The sequence below is a fragment of the Podarcis filfolensis genome (assembly GCF_964270895.1).
Source record: "Podarcis filfolensis genome assembly, chromosome: 7".
Taxonomy (NCBI): domain Eukaryota; kingdom Metazoa; phylum Chordata; class Lepidosauria; order Squamata; family Lacertidae; genus Podarcis; species Podarcis filfolensis.
In genome coordinates, this window is record NC_139603.1 from 32,476,386 (window position 1) to 32,493,010 (window position 16,625).

General features: G+C 44.6%; 1 long non-coding RNA gene across 1 annotated transcript; it reads right to left on the reverse strand.

Annotated features, from left to right (window-relative positions):
* Nucleotides 1-14,222: 14,222 nt before the first annotated feature.
* LOC310767304 lies at nucleotides 14,223-16,621 on the reverse strand. The gene is made up of 2 exons (XR_014550859.1): nucleotides 16,475-16,621; nucleotides 14,223-16,011 (listed from the first exon to the last, which is right to left on the reverse strand). It is a non-coding gene; the product is annotated as an uncharacterized lncRNA (long non-coding RNA).
* Nucleotides 16,622-16,625: the final 4 nt, after the last annotated feature.

Genomic DNA, 16,625 nt, shown 5'->3' on the forward strand with positions numbered 1-16,625 from the left:
ATGATCCCCACCGCAATGACTTCCGCACCACAAATATACTGTGAGAAAATGCAGTAGTTTTGATTGCTTTATGCTATCCCCAGGATCAGAGGTGGATTGCCTCTGAAAACCAGTTGCTGGGAACAACAGCTGGTGAGAGCTTTTGCGCACTCCTCCTGTTGTGGGCTTCTCATAGGAATCTGGCTGGCTACTGTGGGAAGCAAAACCTGGACCTGGATAGGCCTATGGTTTGTTCCAATTGGGTTCTTATGTTCTTAAAGAGACTATAGAAGCTGAATACTTCCGTTTTATAGCACCACTCCAGATAATAATACTGTATTTTTTTTTTAAAAAAAGCAGTAAAAGCTCACAAGCTCATTTCCTTCTCACCCTTTCCAGCCAATGCCCTTCTATTCCATTACTCTTCTGCTTTTAGCTTTCTCTTTAAAACATAATGTACCTTTATTTAGTTTTAAAAAGATGTCATGCTTAACTTCTCCAGTGCTAGAGTGCTCATCAAATAAAAAAAGGAAAAGAATTGGCACACATCTGTTACCTTTCACTCCCTGTTTACGTATATAGTAGATTGAATACTGCACCATTTGATACTGAATGCATTTGCAGGATTAGTGCACAAAGGCTAAAGTGTGGTTAGGACAATGCTCTAGGTCAAGCCCTTTCCTGAAATACTAGGCTAAAGTTGCCTTGCTGGAAATATTTGAGAGAAGAAACAGCTAAAGACCAAACCCTACACAAATGCAGAATTGAGACTCTGAGATGGTTGGAGGCCTCTTGCACACCTCCTTCTGGCAACTCCTGTAGCTAAGCTGGTGCCAAATGTACAGTGAAACCTCAGGTTATGTACTGTCCTCCTTATGAACACTTCGGGTAATGAGCTCCGCTAACCTGGAAGTAGATGCTCCTGGTTGCGCACTTTGCCCTGGGATGTGAGCAGAAGTCACGAGGCGGCGGCGGCGGCAGGAGGCCCCATTAGTGAAAGTGCGCCTCATGTTAAGAATGGTTTTGGGTTAAGAACGGACCTCTGGAATGAATTAAGTTCGTAACCAGAGGTACTACTGTATTGCTTTCCTATCCTTTGGACCACATCAGAGAGACCGACAGGGTGTGTGTGTGTGTGTTGTGGAACGCCCTCCCATCAGATGTCAAAGATATAAACAACTACCTGACATTTAGAAGACATCTGAAGGCAGCCCTGTTCAGGGAAATTTTTAATGTGTGATATTTTAATGTATTTTTACATTAAAGCTGCCCAGAGTGGCTGGGGAAACCAGATGGGTGGGGTACAAAATTATTATTATTATTATCATCATCATCATCATCATCATCATCATCATCATCATCATCTGGGTATCCCAGGACCTCCAAACACACTGCCCAGGCTTGCACCCCAGAGAGGTCACTTTAGTGCTGCAAACGTAGCATAAACAACATGGGAGGCAGCAGTTACGAGTTATCGGTCTCTGCAGCCACTGGAAGCACTGTGATTCTCCAGCGGTTTGACTTCACTCCCAGAGGTGCACTCCATTGTCTTTCGAGACAGATGGATTCCAATTACAACCACAGGCCAAAGCTTTCTTAGCCCTTTTAAATCTCTCTCTCTCATCACCGTGACACCTAGCTAGCAAACTACCCATCCCTTCTGCCCTGCCCTTTTCCAAATATTCTCTTTCCATCCACCGAGCAGTTGCGGGAGGAAAGGAACCACATCCTCCGCTCTAAACACACACAGGACACTCTTGTGTCTATCTGGGATCCCTCCACCTCCCCTGGTTAGTGCTCCTTCTCTTAACAAAGATATGCTTATTTGACTAAGGAGGCTGAACACTTAGACTGACACTGTGCCTGTGCATAAGATGAGGTGTAAAAGACTGATATAAATCATATGTGAGCTGGGATCCTCCTCCTCTTCCCGGAGATGGCCTCCTTGTTGTTTTGTGGTATGCTTTTCCGAAAGGTATATTGATGAGCATCCTTGGAATGACTGCCAGGTTGTCCTTGACAAGCGGCTCTGGCTGGCTTCAGTCCAAACTTCCTGGAGTCACAGGCTGCCCCCATAAGAGCTGCCTTTGCTGCTGCTGCTGAGCCCTGGGGTTAACACACCTGGCTCCAAGAGTCTCCGGCTCTTGCAGAGGAGCCTGATGCTGTCACATCAGAGGCAACCTTCCTCCTGTTCGTGCTCACGCTCCCACCTGCCCACTCACCTGTAGAGGAAGGTGACACAGGACAAATCACTTTCAGTGGATATAAAAAAGGAAAACTTTTCCCGGTGTGCCACACTGCCTTCAGAAGGTCTGCTTTGCATTTTCACATTTATGCTCTGCATTTAATTTACAACTCAAGCACGGTTCTTAGAGTTACGGCCATTAAAAAACAACAACCTTCGCTTGGTTTTCTTTAACACGATTATTTTCTTTATTTACCATTTAATATTAAAAATGCTCTATGTCATTAACATAAAATAATACAAAATATTACTTTTATATGCTTTAACTGATCTTATACATTTTAAAGTTTTAAATAACTATGTGCCATGCTTTATGAGTGCTTATGGAAAGTGGTGTAAATAGAATAGAATATGCTATAGTGGCTCCATCAAACTTGCTTTCACATGTTACAGGAATCATGCTCTACGGGAAATCTATTTTTGTCATGAAAGTAAATAAAAGTTAGGTCCATCTTGTGCTCCCTCCACCTTTCTTTCTGGTAGCACAAGAAGATATTAGGGTTCACTTCATTTTTGGTGTAAGTTAAACAATTTCAATCATTATTGACACTAGGAACACCCTCCCATCAGGTGTCAAACAGATAAACAACTATATCACTTTTAGAAGACATCTGAAGGCAGCCCTGCATGGGGAAGGTTTTAATGTTTTATGGTGTAATAATAATAATAATAATAATAATAATAATAATAATAATAATAATAAATAAATAAATAAATAAGGAGCTGGTGTATCACAGTGGCTCAGAGCTCCAAATCAGAAAGTCCTTGGTTGGAATTTCCCTTTTGCAATGAATTTACTACATGGCATAAGGACAAACCATTTTGTGATCATGGTATCTCCCCTGCCAGGTAAGTATAAGGACAAACCATTTTGGATCTTGGTCCACTCATCTGCAGTATGGAGTGGGGGCAAGAAGTATGCCCCTGAGGTAAGGCAGAAGCAGCGAACCTCAGAGCTGGGGGCAGAATGTGGCCCTCCACACCCCTCTGTCTGGCCCTCAGAACTCTCCCCAGGTCACACACCCTCCCTGGACCTATTTTTCACCTCCCTCGAGTGCTTTTACCAGGCTGGAATGTGTCCTTAGACTCTGGTAATACCTCTTGCTTGCCTGAATGGAGGGTAAAGAGGTGTGTGTGTAGAAAGTAGCCTACTGTCTAGTGTTTCCCAAACTTGGGTCTCCTGCTACTTTTTGGAGTACAACTCCCAGCATCCCTAACTTGCAAGACCAGTTGTCAGGGATGATGGGAACTGTAGTCCAAAAACAGCTGGAGACCCAAGTTGGGGTCCAGATAACAATTGCTTGGCACACTTTTGTCTTTGACTCTGCCTACCAAAAGCATGTGGCCCCTGGAAGGTCAGAAAGGAATGTGGTCCCTGGGATGAAAAACATCCCCCATCCCTGTTGCAAGCATTATAACCAGCTAATTCATTTTGAACACATTAAAGCGCTATACAAGTGTTCGGTATTATTAATACAGCCATACATGACAGGGTGGAACTATGGTGTCTGTTTTGTTGAGTGCTGCAGAACAGTTTTTTTTGTTACATGGAACATCCTTTGTGCTCTTGTGTAACTGTGATGTTTATTATTTATTATTTAGGAATAATAGGACATCTGGCAGTCCGAGCTACAAGGCCAATTCTTAGGAAGAAGACAGATGTTATTGTAGGCTTTATGGCACAACAAGAATCCCCTTGTATAGCAATCATGCCAGAGAACTGAGAGGGTTAGAGTGTGTGTGTGTGTGTGTGTGTGTGTGTGTGTTTGGCTGTTGCACGGGCCAGGAACTGATATACAAGATATAAAACCAACTAGAACTTCCAGCTCCAATGTGTATCGAAGCCAAGCCAAAAACGATACTCCATTGTGCAGCATGGAGCCCACTGGCTGCCCTTGCATTGCAGGGCAACTTTACTATACAACTGCAAGAATTCCCACCTTGGCGTCCTCTGTAGGGGAACCTAAAATTGATACAACCATTGGGAACAAGCAAAGAAGAAGTGAAATATGTATGTGCTTACCGAGCCAGAGCAGCACCAACAACTTATGCAGCAAGGCAGGCTATCGTGTGTTGTCCAGAATGCAACACTTACCCAACTCCCACCCCCAGGGTCATGATCATTAGTTCATATAACGTCATTCTTGAACCCAAACATGGCACGAGGAAACCACAGCCAAGAACTGATTGCAAAGCTTTACTTGTCTACTTGGAATGGTTACAGACAGAAGTTGGGTGCCACCCCAACTCTCTGTCAAGCAGTTGGAAGATTCCAGAGGGTTCCAGGGGCTCACTCAGGTTTTCTGCTCTTTTGAAGAATTGAAGATGTGGCAGGGACTGTCATAGCTTCAAGAAATATGGTTTATTCACCTACTTGCACCTCCAGTCTACATGCAGGGAGTCCAAATATTACAGCATGGCCATTTCAAGAAGGGCTTGCTCCCCTCAGCAGTGCAGCCATGGAGCCCAAGGCAACTCTCCCAGCCAGCCTCCAGCCAGTCTGCCCAAGACAGATATGTCCCATTGTCCCCTCTTCTTCTTCCTGGCACACCTTGAACCAAAGGCACCCTGTAGAGAGTTTTGTTGCTTATCCTAGTTTTTTTTCCCCTCCTGACACAAATGCATTGAGTTTGTTTTGCGATCTCTTTAGCTGAAGAGGAAGGATGGGAATAAGCAAAACATGAAAAAGAAAGAAAGAAAAAGAACTTAAGTAACACTGACATTTTAACCCAAGCTAGCTAAGGCTGATTGGTTTCCATGTCCTAAGTTCTTGTTTAATGAATTTATACAGCCCCCTATAGTTTCTATGTCCCAGTTGTCTTCTGGCTCCAGAACAAGTCTGATTTTTACAGTTTTTACCATTTTTAAAAAGTTTTCTGTATTGCACTTCTTGTACATGACTTAGAGCATACCCACCAACATTTCTCTGATGAAAATAGGGTCCTCCTATTCAATAATGATGATGATGATGATAATGATAATAATAATAATTTTTGGACACGGGTGGCGCTGTGGGTTAAACCACAGAGCCTAGGACTTGCCGATCAGAAGGTCGGCGGTTCGAATCCCCGCGACAGGGTGAGCTCCCGTTGCTCGGTCCCTGCTCTTGCCAACCTAGCAGTTTGAAAGCATGTCAAAGTGCAAGTAGATAAATAGGTACCGCTCCGGCGGGAAGGTAAACGGCGTTTCCGTGCGCTGCTCTGGTTCGCCAGAAGCGGCTTAGTCATGCTGGCCACATGACCCGGAAGCTGTACGCCGGCTCCCTCGGCCAATAAAGCGAGATGAGCGCCGCAACCCCAGAGTCGGTCATGACTGGACCTAATGGTCAGGGGTCCCCTTTACCTTTACCTTTACCTATTCAATAATGATGATGATAATGATAATAATAATAATTTTTATTATTTATACCCTACCCATCTAACTGGGTTGTCCCAGCCACTCTGAAAATATATAAAAACATAATAAAACATTAAACATTAACACACTTCCCTATACAGGCCTGCCCTCAGGTGTCTTCTATCTCCTCTGCTCAGGGGTCGGATAACTCCATACCTTCCAAGATTTCTCTGATGAAAATAGGGACGTCCTAAGGAAAAGGACATGGGACGCGGGTGGCGCTGTGGATAAAAGCCTCAGCGCCTAGGACTTGCTAATCACATGGTCGGCGGTTCGAATCCCCGCGGCAGGGTGCGCTCCCGTCGTTCGGTCCCAGCGCCTGCCAACCTAGCAGTTCGAAAGCACCCCCGGGTGCAAGTAGATAAATAGGGACCGCTTACCAGCGGGAAGGTAAACGGCGTTCCGTGTGCTGCGCTGGCTCGCCAGATGCAGCTTGTCACACTGGCCACGTGACCCGGAAGTGTCTGCGGACAACGCTGGCTCCCGGCCTATAGAGTGAGATGAGTGCACAACCCTAGAGTCTGTCAAGACTGGCCCGTACGGGCAGGGGTACCTTTACCTTTACCTTTTAAGGAAAAGGACATTCTAGGATCAAATCAGAAACCAGGATGGCTTCTGTAAATCTGGGATTGTTCCTGGAAAATAGGAACACTTGGGGGGGCGGGTCTGTTAGAAATGTTTGTAGTTAAGCAGTATATAAATTGTTTAAATCAAAAAGTGCATCGTTGCAATTTTTATATTGGTCACTAGAGGGAGGGCAACTACATGGAATTTTGCACCTATATTGCATCTCAAGCAAGATCACCAAGGACTTTTAATTCTGTGCTTGTCCACATGCTACGTGAAAATTGGTGTTTGGGAGATTGGGCATCATGTTAGAGCCATAATTCCTGATTCCTGTGATCTTGAAAAGTAGTGGCAGAGTTTTTTGCCATTGCCACAAGTTCGCTTTGTCTGATTTCAGGAACAGAAGAAGCTGCATTCTGCCCAGCCAGGCTGTTGGTCCATCTGGTTCAGTATGGCTTACACTTTACAAACAGTGGCTCTCCAGAGTTTCAGGCAGGGGTCTCTCTCAGCCCCACCTAGAGAGAGAACCTGGGACTTTCTCCATGCAAAGCAGATACTGTGCCACTGACGGGTGATGGAGGGGAGAATGCTGAGCCCTGTTTTAAACAGGTTGAAGCAGGACATGGATCTAGCAGCAGCTGTGCAAGTACAAAGGTCAAGGACAAAGAGGTCTAGACATAGTGTGTATAAAATCTAGTATGACGGCTATCACATCATAGCCATAAATGCTTATATTTTTTATATTATGCGTATATTGTTTATGTTACATCCAATGCCCTTTTACATGTGGGAGGGTCTGTTTTTGTTCTTATCTTTATTATGTGTCTTGTGTTTTTTATATTGTAATTTTATGTTGTGAACCACCCTGAGATCTATGGATGAAGGGCTGTGTAATAATAATAATAATAAAGCCAGGGAGGGGGAGAGTTTGGAATAATTTTATGCAAAACACATATGCTTCAACTGTCCCTCTTTTCCTGAGTATCTGGTATTTGTCTTTACTAAACCAATTTTATCCTTAATTCTGGATTTGGGGGGTGCCTCATTACCATTCTTTCTTTTTCAGGTTCCTTCCCAGGGTCTCTCAAAATTAAATCTTAAGAGTGAGAAACAGGCTGTAACCTATGTTTCCTTAGTATATCTCTTCCTGCCTTGTAAATTGGTGGAAAACATACAACTGGGAACTAAATGAATTCAACACACTGAAGCAGACCTCTTGGGCTTTAAAATGTTAGTGGTGCCCTGTCTGACACCAGAATTTGGTACCCCCACCTCTTGCCTTCCATTGTTTGTCATTGTTGCCCCCTACAGTGCTCTCTTGATTTGGGGCCCAGTGCGGGCGAACTGGTTGTGCTCCCCTAATCTGCCTCTGGACAGGGCTACTGCACCTTTAGTAGTTGTCTGTTCTGCTATTAAAGATGCCCTCTTCTCTTTTGTACCTGACACACATGATGTTACATGTTCATCCAATAAGACTATGCTGTCTGAGTTGAGTTAATGTGTTTTGTTTTGTTTCTACATTTACAAAATAGATTTACATATCTGTCTGTCCATAGCACATATGAAATTAAAAGAAAATATTAATTATTATTATTATTATTTATTACATTTGTTATCCATTTTATCTTGCCCAGGGCAGCCCGAAGCAACATGCAACCAAACACAGACATACACACCTTACATAGATACATTAAAACTAAGAGGAAAAAGAAATACAACAAAAACATCCCTCCCACTGCAAACAGGAAGTTAAAGGCCAAAGGCCTGATTATAGAGGAACGCTTTTGCCTGGCACCTAAATATATATAATGATGGTGCAAGGCGAGTCTCACTGAGGAGAGCATTCCACAACCAGGGAGCCACCACAGAAAAATATCTTGTGACCTTTCTAGAGAACATATGTCATTGGCTGGACTATAGAAATGTGTAATAAGCAACAACACATGCCTCCTAATACTTTTAAATAAAATCGTTTCTCAGCATTGCCCAGTGATAAGTGGCTGTAAGAAGTACAGCAAAATATGTGAGTAAATTCCTTCATTTTTGTTCATTCATTCATCCTTATTTATTTATTTTTTTTAAGAAAAGAAGAAACCCTTGAAGCAAATGGCCCACGTCTGTGTTTAATGAATGAAATGCTGTCTGGATTCATTTCCAGAAGAAAATGAAACAATACATGCAGAATATGTGGAAGAGGAATATGCATCATCTGGAAAGATGAAGGTTAGTACAATAAGAGCCTGAGATGGGGCCTCAGGGACGCTGCATTCCCCTTGGAAGCCCTCAAACATCTGTACCACTCAGAGAAAGAGAGAGAGAGAGGAAAACAGCAGTGGGGCGGCTCAGAGGATGAATCTCTGTTTCCAGCTCAGCCAGAGCCTGAAGCGCAGACCTTGGCCATGAAGCACAGGTAGCATTTTAAAAGAACTGCTTAAGTGAATAAAGTCCGCAGTAGAAGGAGGCAGATGAGTTGGCTGGAGGCCTAAGTGAATAGCAGCAGTGGTCTGGAAAAGGAGATAGATTCCAGGAAAGGACGGGTGCCTACAAGGAAGATGTGCCAAGAAGATGTTTCTGGCGATGGAGCAGCTGGCATCAGTGGCTAATGCAGATTGGCCAGCCCAAGAGGATCCTAATTGCAGTACAACTGCTGCCTTCATAATCACTGCGACAGAAGCAGTGCGGACCAGAAGGCATGGCAGGGACCTGGATGCAGCTTCAGAGGAGACTGGACCCTCTGTGCCTTGCCTCGGCTTTTAAGTCGTGGCGAAGCTGACAGATGTCAGGAGGAAGGAAACCTTCGTGAGAACAGGAGAGCAGAAGTCCATTTTATTCAGGGGCATCCAATGCGCTGGAGCTTACATGACAGAATTTGCCTGGGTGTTGGCACATAAATCTGCATGAAGGGGCATAACAAGGACTAGTGCACTGATAGATTACAAGTCAACCTGGAGCATTGGGTAGGCAGGCACAAAGGGGTGCAGTGACTGCACAGCAGTGGCCGCAACCCTCCTTGCCTACCATTGCAGCATACAGAGCTGTGACTTGGTGGCATGGCTAAAGGAAGAGAAGATAGTGTGAGGTTGGAATGGAAGCAACTTTGTAAAGGTCCTTCTGCCAAGGAAGCAGCTGTGTCCGTGTAACCCCACAGGCCAGATTTAGTGTACTAAGCTGCTAGATAATAGGATTTGCAACTGGCATGCAGATGATCAGGATGGGCACACTCAATGTGCTTTGCAGAAGAAGATCCTGTAGCTCCACTTGAAACATGTCTCCAGGTGCATCATCAGAGTTGGCCACCAAAGCAGCATCACAGTCCCAGGGTTCTTCAAATGCTAACAGTAAAACAACAACAACAACAACAACACACCACACGGTGTGATTGTAAGGGGATTAGACAAATTCATGAAGGATCAGTCTGTGAATGACTACTTGTCATGATGGCTAGATAGCCTCCAGTTCCAGAGGCAACAGGACCTGAATTCCAGTTGAAGGGCAGAAACAGAAGGAGAGGGCCAGTGTCCTCCTCTCCTACTTGTGGGCTTTCCATGGGTATGTGGTTGGCCACTGGAGGGAAGAGGATGCTGGACTCAATAGGCCTTTGGTCTGATCCAACAGGGACTCTTCTTGCATTCTTTTGGAGGTGCCTCTCATTCCTCTTTTGGTACACGGTTCACAGTGTCACATCAGAACTACGAAACTGCTAGCTTTCTGGGTGAAGGATATGTGAAGGCTACCTCCGCATGGAGCCAGGGATTTAATAGCATTGCTTCCATTAGTCTTGATGCTTCTGGCCTTTGCTATAAATTTTTATTATACTCTTATCCTCTGAGTTTTCACAAAGCAATTTCTGGAGCATATCCTCTTCTTAAACAATCAGTGCAGGGATCTAGCAGTATAAACAAGCCTATTTTCACTATTGATTTATCTCTTTAAAGATAATGCTTCAGAAGACCGTTTCAGGCACATATGGTGACTCCTTGGGAAATTCTTCTCTGGCTTTTAGGTGCAACACAGACATCCAGTTTAGTGTAGAGGCCTTCCTGGCTTGACATGAACCTCAAAACAGATTTAAAACTTGTATAAAAACATTAGTCGGTGAATGTGAGGACAGTTTTGTTTTGTTTGGTCTAATCTTACTCGTCTTTTACAGAAGTATTGTGAAGGTGTGAATATGTTTCATGGAGTATTGGACTTCCCCTTTTCTTGGGTCTGCCTTCTGGTCTTTTCTCAGATTTTCGTTTTTCCGCTCTTAAGTCAGTTCGCTTCAGTTCCACATCAGTTTGTGACTTTTTTTTTTAAAGCCACACGAAAAGCCTCTACTCATTTTTGTCTATGTTTTTTCTTATATATACTTCTTCCCCACCACCCCAGCAATTTCGCAGTTTCTGTTTGTCATTTCCCCCAATAAATATATTTTTGCATACATGGTTTGTTTGGGAAAACTGCACTGGAAAACTCAAGAGAAGTGCAGTTTTTCAAAAGACAGCTTGAATCTATCAAATTTGCACTTTCCAAAACAATATGTGAATCGAAACATGGCAATCCTTTGAAATATGCACTTATCTGAATTTTGTTATGCAGTTCACCAACCATCCAGTGTTTACAAAAATGCATGTATTATGGGAAAGTGTGCATGAAAGTGGATATATTGAAAATACAAGACAAAAATGAATTTTATTAGGAAAAAATGTTGCAAAAATATACATTAGTCAAAACTGCATATAAAATGTATTTATTGGGAGACATTCAAAAGAAAATGCTGACGTAGTTTCATGAGGTCTTTAAAAAAACACAACCCCCCCCCCACAAACTGCTGCAAAAATGTGAAGAACTTAACTAGAAAACTGACAAATGCATCCATCCGTATTAGGTAGGTCCGCATTTAAATGTGAATGAGATGAATTTATCCCAATCCCTGCAGATCCTACTGAAAAGCCTTTGCACTTCATATGAAGGAGTTGCATATCTTTATCCTGGAAAAGAGAAGACTGAGAGGAGATATGATAGCCATCTTCAAATATCTCAAGGGGAAGAGGGAACAAGCTTGTTTTCTCCTGCTCTGGATGGTAAGACTTGAACCAATGGTTTCAAGTTACAAGAAAGGATATTCCAACTAAACATCAGGCAGAACTTTCTGACAGTAAGAGCTGTTTGACAGAGGAACAGACTCCCTGGAACGTGGTGGACTCTCCAACCCTTGGAGGTTTTCAAATAGAGGTTGGGTGGCCAACTGTCATGGATGCTGCAGCTGAGATTCCTGCATTGTAGGGGGTTGGACTAGATGACCCTTGGGATCCCTTCCAACTCTACAATTCTATGATTCTATGAGCTGGAAGATCTACTCATGGTGTTATGGCCTATTCACACCTATAAATCCCATCCCTTGGTGCTGTTGCCCTCAAGTGTCAAATATGCATGTGTGAACCTGCCCTTACACAGACATATCTTGGGTCTTACCAAATGCAAATGCTTTGCTGAGCTAAATAACTTTTGCGCCATCTCTACACCTTTCTCCCAAAAACCCCGTTCTCTCCAGTCTTGTCATAAAAGCATGTGAAATACCAGCCTTACTTTTTGACAGGAAAGGATGTGCTACTGACTTTTCTGCTAATCAAGCTATTCCCCTGTGGTGTAGTCTGTCTGGTAGCCAGGCCAATAATATCGATCTTTAAGTACTGCGGCATGGCTCATGTTTGGCTTTATGTAGACGTCGTCACATTGCTGAAGCTTTCCTTGCCAGGGAAAGCAGAGGCAGAGGCATAAAAGGAAATGTATTGTGGCTCAGCCAAAACGACAGTCTCTTTAGCGCTGCCATCTGATGCTGCTAAGGTATAATGATGCTCACTAGAAGGTGTCCTCAATAACATCCTTTCATAATTGAGTCCTCGTATTTTCATAAACCAGGGCATATAATTTGTCTAAGGATTACAACCCAAATCTTGTTTTAGGCACCTCTGGTTTCTGACACGGGGGCAGCTTTTGAATCAGCGAGGATCTGTTCCTGCTGCTTAATCTCCGAGGCAGCCAATTTGAAGACAGAGGGATTTCCCCCGCCCCTTTATCTGCTCCAGCCACACTTCTTGTGGCTTATTCTTTCATATCGGGAAAACGGCAAAGTCTCTGTGTGCGCACACACATGTATACATATTAGGAAAAGTGTTGACAAAATTGCATGGGAGAGACAGATCCCACTGGCCCACTAATGACATTGGTGGGCTTGCAGGACTGGTATTAAAGCATGGAATTTCCCCCCTGTCAGGGGCCATAGTATGACTTGTCGGGCAACCCAGACCCTTTACCCACTGTGCTTGGGGGGAAATGAGGCAGAGGTGTCCCTTTGCCTGAATATGGTGACTTCCACTGGTGAGGAAGTTCCATTGCCAGTGGGTGAGCCCCGCCAGTGAGGAACACCCAAATGTGTCCACCCATTTGGGTGGGTGGAAGTTACCACAAGTGATATCCCGAGTGGCAGAAGCCACAGTTAACTGCCCCAAATGGGGTGGTTTTGTGGGATGTTAGCATCCAAAAGGCATATGTAAAGGGTTCGTGTTTCAAAGGGCTGCAGAACCCTGTGATGTCATATGCCTGAGGCAGTTATTTTCAGTTGGTTCAGTTATTAACAGTCTTGTGAGTCTTAACAGAGCAGCAGGCATGTTGCGTTGTGCTGCTGCCTGCCTCCGAGTCACAGTACAGTGGTACCTCTGGTTATGAACTTAATTCGTTCCAGAGGTCTGTTCTTAACCTGAAACCGTTCTTAACCTCAGGTACCACTTTAGCTAATGGGGCCTCCCGCTGCCACCGCACAATTTCTGTTCTCATCCTGAGGTAAAGTTCTTAACCTGAGGTACTACTTCCGGGTTAGTGGAGTCTGTAACCCGAAGTGTTTGTAACCCGAGGTACCACTGTATCAGTTAGTCTCTAAATGTTAGTTAGTCTGTAACAGTTTAATCTATGTAAGATGTTTTAGCAACTGAAAGAAACATCCACCTGCTCTCTCTCTCTCTCTCTCTCTCTCTGTGTGTGTGTGTGTGTGTGTCTCTGTGTGTGCATAATCTGCAACTGCAAGTACACTAAGTTATATATTCTTTAAAGGAAGAAGAAGAAGAAGAAGAAAAGTTTGGATTTGATATCCCGCTTTATCACTACCTGAAGGAGTCTCAAAGTGGCTAACATTCTCCTTTCCCTTCCTCCCCCACAACAAACACTCTGTGAGGTGAGTGGGGCTGAGAGACTTCAAAGAAGTGTGACTGGCCCAAGGTCACCCAGCAGCTGCATGTAGAGGAGCGGAGATGCAAACCCGGTTCACCAGATTACGAGTCTATCACTCTTAACCACTACACCACACTGGAGGGTGTCTTGTGTAGTTTTTATAGGAGGGAAAAGAGAACTAAAGGGTCAAACGACCCAGGGCTGTCTTTCTCATTCTCTACAAATGGGAGCTACCAGTCTAATTCCCACAGTTTGGGTGCAGGGCTGGCTCGGCCCAGGTTCCACTGCTTCTTGAGCTGGCCTTGTTGCCATCACCTGATGGCAATAGACCTGATCTGGGTCTCTTTGCTATCATGCTTGCAAAGAACAGTCGTCCCCCCCGCCCCTACCTTCTGCCCTGGCTGTTGCAAGTGATAGGGCTGTGGGGAGGGGAGTGACTGCACTACTCTATTAAGCCCTGTCATTGTTGGCCAGGAGTTTGGCTCTCCCCTTAGACAATTAAAAATGTCTAAGACTAGTGCTTTTTTCTTAAAAAATGTTTAGGGGTACTCTCATTTTCCTACTCATATTGAAACACTACCCCTCAATGAGGCCAAACTTACATTCACAAAATGTTTAGTGGTATGTGCCCCCTGCATCCCCCCAGAAAAAAGCACTGTAAGACTAAGGTCCATTGGTCTTATGCATGTTTGCTCAGAGATAACATCTGCTGGGTTCAGTGATGTCTTTTGCCCAAATAACTGTGCCCAGGATTCCAGCCTTACCTTTTAATGCATTGGTGTCCACCCCTTGCCTCCGCTTATAGCCTCCTCCTTTGCATTTTTCAATGTACCCGAAAAACACCCTAACAGAATATTACAACTGCAGCTGCAGTTAGTTACCAGCCTACAGTAGGTGTGCTTCTCCTTCTGTCAATATCACCTCCTAGAACGTATTGAAGATTATTTGAAAACAAACAGGGAGTAGGAGAAACTTTCGAGAGTACTGTACAATATGTGCAAAAGGATTGTGGACTTCAGTGTGAAGCACATGCAATTTTGATATAAGCTCCCTTGAAATCAACAGGACTTACTTCTGAGTAAACATTCACAGAACCAGACAGCATGGGTAATAAAGAGAAGGTAGGTAGCTTGACCTTTTCATTTTTGAGAGTTATAACAGGAATCTGGAGAAATAGCAGAGGGAAAAGGTTTCTGCTGCTGAATTCTGGCAGAGTCCAGTTCGACGTTTATAATTGCATTAGAGTAGAATAGTGCTACTAAGTACCTAGCAGACGTGCAAAATCTGCAATTTCAGTCAATTCTACAGTGTGGTCATTCATTCAGTGCTTTGCAACATTTCTGTATAATTGTGATAGCTTTCCCCTTGCAATATGTCACGACCTCCTGAAATCTTCCTGAATGTCATTATAATCTTTCTGTCAAGACTATTTCTTCTTTGGCTTGCTTATATAATTCACGCATGAGCTTGTCTGGTGTACTCAGGAGGAAAGTACATGTGTGTGAGAGCAATGTCACTCACACCACTTTGAACCACAAATCCCCAATGGAGTATAACTGGGAGCAAGACATACATGTGTGAGAATTAGTATGGAGCTGAAACAGGTGGAATGTGAATTTTGTGGACACTTTCTTTGTTGTGAGTTATGCCCCTTATTTTGCCAGGTTGTAAGGGGGTGCATGAAAGGGAGTTAAAATGTTCACTCCTGTGGCCCTGTGCTAGTTCCACCCCAATGTAAATGCTCTTTCTGTAGCTGTATGCTCAGGGCTGTCTTAAGCATATGCGGCGCTGGGGTGCAAAGATCTTCCCGCCCCCCCCAGGTTGCCCAGTCCCAGGCACGCAGGAGGGTGGAGTTGGCCAGCTGCCTCAGCGTCTCGCTGGCTCAGTCACCCCCGAACTCACGGTATAGAGCCGCCCGCAGTCGAAGAGCCCACCATGGCGCTCCAACTGATGGGTGGGCTCTTCCCTGGACTCAACTCTCGGGCCCCGGACTCTCGGCCTTGCACCCCTGAGAGCCCGGTGCCCGGGTGCCCAACACCCCTAGTGCCTATGGGTAAGACGGCCCTGCATATGTTCTTCCTTCAGTACCTTCCTCCCTGGTACCTTTTCCATCTGTTTACAGCTTTGATTGGTACTATTAAGGTACTTAAAGAAGAAAAGATGGCCCGTGTGGTGTAGTGGCTAGAGTGTTGGACTAGGACCTGGGAGATCAAATCCCACTCAGCCATTAAGCTCAGTGAGCAACATACACACATACTTTTATTTGTATGCCACCTTCCCACAATTCAAGCCATGCTCAAAGTGGTTTACAACATGAAAAAACACATAACACAAGTAGTCATAAACAAATAAAACATTAAAAATGCACAACCCAACTAAATAGTTTCCACATAAATGGCAACAAGATCTAAAATAAAGATACCAAAAAAAAAAAAAAAAAAACAGCAACAACTTCCCTCTGAACAAAAAACCCCCAAGAGTTTGTTCCACAGCCCCAGCTTTTGTAGCTGGAGTCAATTAGGGTCTACCCTGCTAAGCTAGGTGGAAAGACCTGCTAGGCAGGGAGCTGGTCTTCCAGGACTCACAGCCAAGATGGTCTCTGGCCTCTTCAGTACCTCAACCTTTGTAGCTGGAGTCAATTAGGCTCCACCCTGCTGTGGGTTAAACTACAGAGCCTAGGACTTGCCGATCAGAAGGTCGGTGGTTCAAATCCCCGAGACGGAGTGAGCTCCCGTTGCTTGGTCCCTGCTCCTGCCAACCTAGCAGTTCGAAAGCACGTCAAAGTGCAAGTAGATAAATAGGCACCACTCCAGCAGGAAGGTAAATGGCATTTCCATGTGCTGCTCTGGTTCGCCAGAAGCGGCTTAGTCATGCTGGCCACATGACCCGGAAGCTGTACGCCAGCTCCCTTGGCCAATAAAGCAAGATGAGCGCCGCAACCCCGGAGTCAGTCACGACTGGACCTAATGGTCAGGGGTCCCTTTACCTTTACCTTTTACTGCTAGGCTAGGTGGAAAAGACCTGCTAGGCAGGTCTTCCAGGACTCACAGCCAAGATGGCCTCTGGCCTCTTTAGTACCTCAGCCTTTGTAGCTGGAGTCAATCAGGGCCCTGTCCTCCCAGACCAGGGTCTGTTTCTCAGTCTAACTTACCTCACAGAGTTGTTGTGAGGAAGAATTGTGGAGGGGAAGAGCCATGTACGCCACTTCAAGCTCCTTGGAAGAAAGGTG